Below are 5,721 nucleotides of genomic sequence, written 5' to 3' on the forward strand. Positions count from 1 at the left end.
CCCAGGTGACACGCCGCCCCTCCGGCCTCCTCCGAGGCACCTCTTCTCACTCCAGCTCACTTTCGTGGGTTCTGCCACATGCCCTTTGAGTCTCGATTACCACCCCGCCCCTCAGGCCTCGGAGACTGTAGGACCGAGGAAGAAGGTTCCAGAACAGGAAATGAGCACGCTAAGGGGATCTCATACCCAACTACCCCAGCCAGCCTCCCTGCTTCCTTCTTCCTAGTCACACACCCCCGACATGGCCGTCCTCGCACAGGGGGCAGGCCTCCCCTCACTTCCCGTCTCGACGTCACAGTTCCCCAGACGCGGCCCAGCCTGCACGCGGGGCGGGACTAGGCTCACTTCCCGCCTGAAGTCACAAGTACCCCGACACCGCCGTCTCCTCAGGCCTGCGGGGCGGGCCCCGCCCCCTTCCTGCCGTGACGTCACAGGTGCCCGGGCTACAACTGCCCCCCACGCGGCGGGCCCCGCCCCCTTCCTGCCGTGACGTCACAGGCCCCTGGCCCTCCCCGGGTGTCTTGGAGACCGGGGCCTTCAGGGGAAGGCCTTCCTCCTCAGGCGGAGGGAACATGGCGGGAGGCGGAGGAGCGGCCCTGCTCGTCCTGCTGCTGTCCTGCTGGCGCCCGGCGGAGCCCCAGCGCGTCAACGTGACCTCAGGTACCGCCGCGGGGCGCGGGTGTGGGGGGCCGCGTCAGGCCCCTCCCCGCCTCCCCCGTTTGCCGTCCGTTGCTGGGGGAGGGTGGAGCGAGCAGAGTAGCTTCCCTGTCGTTGACGTCCTTCCTAAATTCCGGAACTCCCCGGGGAGGAGCCCGGGAGACGTATTTTCACGCCTTATCGTAGAAAATTCCTGGGGCGCCCGGTGGTTCCGTGGGTTGAGCGTCCGACCCCGGCCGTGCGCTCGGGTCACGATCCCGGGTCGGGGGTCCAGCGCCGCCGTGGCTCGTGCTGGTGCGGAGCCTGCTTGGGCTTCTCCCCCACCCCCCCCGCTCACGCACNGTCTGGGGTGAAAACGGGGGTGGTTGACGTCCCCCTTCGCGTCTCTGGGGGCTGACTGCCTCCGACGGCACTGGTGCCGCTGGCCGCGCGGGTCAGCCTGGCCAGGAGGAGAGATGGGAGCGGCAGCCACTGGCCTGGTTTGCCTTGTTTTCCCCAGATTAACCAGAGCCCAACCGCAGAGGTCAGCAGCGAGCCCTTCCCGGTGTCCGGGATGCGCACTGTGCAAATACGGAGGAGCGGTCAGGGATCCTGGGGACTCCGGCGGCGGGCGGTTTGAGGCCGAGAGACTGTGGGTCAGAGGTGCCAACAGGCGAACTTCGCCACAGCCGCCGCCGTTGACAATGCGCTTTACACCCCGTGCGGGGATTCTACAACATAAATATTTTTCTGCACACGCTTGCCGGCTGACTTGCACAATACTTCCATTATAATCACGGGACAGACACGAAATGAAAGGAATATTTTTAACAAAGTGCTCGCACGACGCAGCTGTGCCCATTCTTAATGACTCATTAATGCCTCATCCACAGAGAACTGTACTTTTGTTTGCTGCGTTGCCGGGAGGTCAGCACACTGGGAACGATTGTCATCTCCGGGCAGACCTCCTTACAGAGATTTCCCGCATTGTTCTAAGCCCTCCGTGTGCAGATGAGCCCATTGGTATGCAGATTGTCCGTCATTAAAGCCATTTGAAAATCAGCGTCGTCATTGGTTTACTGTTGGAAGGAACGGAGAGTCTGCAGACGCCGCGTGCGGGCTCCGTGCAGCCGGGCAAGGTGGCGCTGCCCGGCGGGCCCTGGGCGTGCCCTCTCCTCTCGGGCAGCCTGCCGCTCCCCGGGGCTGGAGGAGAGGCCGACTTTGACCCCGAGTCGAGGAGACGGACCAGGACACCCCCGCTCTGAGCAAGAGGAGGAGGAGGGAGCCCCCCGCTGGTGTCACCATGTGGAAACCCTCACACAGGCACCACGCGCGGCCAAGTCCCCTGCGCGGCCGGGAAGCCTGGGGGTCGGGCGTCGGGACCCCACGGAAGTCTACCGCGGCCGGCTCACTCCTCGGACCCCGCGCCTTACGAGTACGCCAGTCTCCTGGAATCGCTCTGCTTATGAAGGGGAGAGAGCGGGCGGCCAGTCTCTCTGGGATCCCGCCCCCGACCAGAGACCCCCCCCCCCCCCCCAAACCACGGCCCGAGGCTCCCAGAGGCACTGGCCGCGGAGCCGGTCAGAAAGCACGTGTGCGCCTCTTGGTCGGCCGTCCCCGGAGCACGTGCAAGGCAGTCCTCCCGGGAGTGGGGACGCGTGTTCCCTTCTGAGGGACGGGGCCAGCGAGCAGCGCCCCCCAGGGCACGCGCCTCCGCCCGCACGGCCGCCTCGCCCGCGCTTCGCAGCCGGGAACCCAGCCCTGGAGCCCCGTGCAGGGCGCCTTCCCCGGCAGCGGGCTGGTGGGCGCCTCGGAGAGAGGTCGGTGCCAGGGCAGTGAACTGTTACACTATCAGGGTATTTATTTCCCCCCTAGGTCCAACCACTGAAATGCCACCCAGTTCTAAAGGTCAGGAGGATATATCTGGAGTATTTGGTAAGGAACCTCCTCGTATAAGTGTCCGCTGTGAACTTGGAGGGGGGGGTGCCTGTGAGCGGGTGTTCCCCAGGTAGCCTGGTGCTGCGGGCACAGGCGGAGGGTGCGACTTGGTCTGAGGCTGGAATCACTTCCACCTAAGAGTCAAACTCCCAAGAATACAAGAAGGAAGTAGAATTTTAGGTCATTAGACCTAAGAAGGGCCCGAAAGTGAGTCCCAGCCCAGCAAGCCGCATCAGCCGGAGCAAGCTAGAAACACCCAACAGGCGGCTCTTGCGTCCTGGGAATTCTGATTCCAAGGCTGCCCAGCACAGGCCCCATGCACCCTTTGAAAGTGTCGAGCAGCAATATGTTTTGTACATGTTTATTTTTGAGAGAGAGCAAGGGAGGGGCAGAGAGAGGGAGAGAGGGAATCCCAAGCAGGCTTCCTGCTGTCAGCGCAGATCCTGACACGGGGCCTGACTTAACCATGTGAGATGGTGACCCGAGCAGAAATCAAGTGTCAGATGCTCAACTGAATGAGCCCCCAGGCGCCCCGTCTAGTAGCCAGAGTTTCTTTAAGGAAACAGGTGAAACTCAATCATGTTTTGTTTGATGTTATCATTTCAACGTATAACCAACACGAAAGAACCAATGACGTGTTTTCAGCCTTTATCACGCGGGGTCTGCAGTGTGCTTCACGCTTGAGGATGTGTCAGTGGGGCATGTGTGGACCCACGTGGCCAGAGCTACGGGCCCACTTCCTGTCCAGCCAGGACTTCACATTCATGGAGGCGGAGCCTGGAGAAGCCCCCTGGGCAGAGGGAGGACTGCCAGCTGACACGCGGAGTCTCCCTCCTGTGGGGATGGCCTTCTGCCGGGGCTGGGGGCTGCGCCCCCCACCCCGGGCCTGAGTGGAGCCCCAGGAGCTCAGGCAGCTGGGGGCCTCCGGGTGACTGGGCTCTTCCCGGCAGCGCCTCTGCCACGATGCTGGACTTGAGTCCCGGGAAATCTTCTCCGACTGCCAGAGAGATGCTGGACAGATAGACAGACAGGTGGATTGGCAGACTACGTGAATGAGTGAATGAACGAACGTTGCAGTGTGGCCAGGGCGACCACTGTCAGCTCTTCCCTGCACTTCCTGCCCCAGAATCAGAGGACGCGGTTCCAGTGCCTGCAGGTGGCTCCGTCCCGTGAAGCAGGTCCCGGCTATAAAACGAGGTGACGTCGGCACTGGGCGTGGCTCAGGCCTCGGGGAGAACTCGGTGGAGGCCCCTGCCCTGCGCAAGTGTGAGCTTCAAGGTGTGAGCTGCACACCCTTAACACTGCTATGTAAGCCTGAGGGCGCCAGGCCTGGAAGGCAGGCCTAGTCGGGTGAAGGGCCCATCAGGGACGGGGCGCCAGCAGGGCCACAAATGCCCCTGAGTTTCCTGGGGGGTCTGACCGCCCCGGGACCCACGGGACGACAGTCCTGACGCCGGCACCTCCACCACCCTGTGGGCCGACCCCCAAGTCCTGACCGCCGTGGAGAAAGTCAGGAAGGATGAGTCCCGGGATTTCTGATGGCCTAAGCCCAGAGGGGGGCTGAGGCTCTCGCCCCCCACTTCTCCCGGGTTCGGGGGGGGGAAGGGGGGGCAGAGTAAGATCCGTGTCTCTGGAAATAAGCGAGGCCGCCACGTGACAACGGCAGGCGCTGCTGATTCAGGGCTCAGTGTCGCCGGGCCTCCGCCAGGCCACCACCACGTGCGTGTGGCAGNCTAACGTGTCCTTCTGTGCTTTTCCCAAGATGAAATTCTAGTCCAAGAGATGTTGGATCCAAATAAATCGTCTTTGGCTGGAAAGCAGAGAACAGCATCAGCGTTTTCAACACAGTTATTCAAGGATAAAAGCAAGTATACGTTTTTAAGTCTCTGATCGCACATATTCCTCGGTCTGTGGTTGTGAAGACACAATCCCGTCATTTTACGTTCCTCAAGCACAGCCACTTCTGGGGCAGAAGCGAAGGGCGGTGTGCAAGAGACTGTTGTCCCAAACCGTCTGTGTAGCCACGTGGAGGCTGCGGCGGCCAAGCCGAGGCCGGCAGACGGTTCCTCTTGTTTGGGGAGGCGTCGGGGTGCGCGTGCAGGCAGGCTCGGTGCGCCGGGCCCGGGGGGGTTTAGCCGCTGCAGGAACGGGGGGGGAAGGGGGCATGGAAACAGGACCCTGCCACCACCCGGCACCCTGACGCGCACCTGAGCGTTCTGAGGCGCGGCCGGGGACACTGACCCCTTTCCACGCGGCCGGGACTGAGGCCTGGGGACCTGCCCGAGGCCACACGGCTAGTAGTGAACAAGGACGAAGAGCGCGCTTTTCCAGAGCGCCGCGTCCTGGGGCCCAGGCTGCGTGTAGATCAGGACGCAGCGTTTGGGCCCCTCGGTAAGGGGAGAGCCCGGGGCAGGAGTCTACACGCGCTGCCTGAACTGCATCCGCAGCCGGGGAGGGAGTTCAGCACCTTCTTGAAATTGTGCGTCCGGATGCAGATCCCGGTTCCTGGGACTCGCGTCACCCAACATCTGCTGGGGCCCAAACTGCCGGGTTCGCGGCCGTCAGATGACGCCTGACTCTGTTACATGTTAACTTTCCGAGGCAGGTTTTCAGCAGAACTTGACAACTCTGTTAGCATTCCGTAAAATACAGTGTGGACCCACGTGTGCGCGCGTGTGTAATCAAAACCTCGTTTCCTTTTTTTTTCTATGGTCTTCATTGAAGATGCTGCCACAGATGAAAATTTTCAAGTTGGTGGCCGTCAGAGTTATCAGGGACTCTCAGATAATTCACAATTCTCTATTGGCAGCGAGGACAAAATTTTCAATAATGGTAAATGCAACCCAGTAATGCCCTGCCTTGCGGGGGGGGGGAGAACAGAGGAGCACAGATGTGGACGGGGACGCCCCCGTCATGGAGTACAAATGCGTGGCTGGAGAGAGGTTGAGGCTGCTTCACCCACTTGGGCAGATTTCCCGTCTCAGTTGAGGAGCCGCCCACCCACCACCCTGCCCGTGGGTCTGACCCTGGAATAGCAGAGCCTGGCAGGAAGGTCCCCTCAGGCAGTGGCCGCCAGCGGGGAGGAAGGACCGCTACGCTGCCCGCCCCTCCCAAATGTCAGCTGAGTCCCTGCCCCTCCCTGGGGAT

At 62.1% G+C, this 5,721-nt stretch overlaps 2 long non-coding RNA genes across 2 annotated transcripts in view; one reads left to right on the top strand and one right to left on the bottom strand.

Annotated features, from left to right (window-relative positions):
• LOC144223292 (uncharacterized) overlaps window positions 1–405 on the bottom strand; it is an 8,888-nt gene extending 8,483 nt beyond the window's left edge. Inside the window, exon 1 of the long non-coding RNA XR_013332658.1 lies at window positions 235–405. This is a non-coding gene — a long non-coding RNA (uncharacterized LOC144223292). The remainder of the gene's footprint in view (window positions 1–234) is intronic.
• Window positions 406–489: 84 nt separating this feature from the next.
• Window positions 490–5,400, top strand: LOC144223293 (uncharacterized). Its single transcript, XR_013332659.1, has 4 exons — window positions 490–660; window positions 2,512–2,571; window positions 4,337–4,438; window positions 5,299–5,400. It is a non-coding gene; the product is annotated as an uncharacterized LOC144223293 (long non-coding RNA).
• The last annotated feature ends 321 nt before the right edge of the window (window positions 5,401–5,721 follow it).

The sequence above is a fragment of the Crocuta crocuta genome, unplaced genomic scaffold (genome assembly GCF_008692635.1).
Source record: "Crocuta crocuta isolate KB4526 unplaced genomic scaffold, BGI_CrCroc_1.0 scaffold31, whole genome shotgun sequence".
Classification (NCBI taxonomy): domain Eukaryota; kingdom Metazoa; phylum Chordata; class Mammalia; order Carnivora; family Hyaenidae; genus Crocuta; species Crocuta crocuta.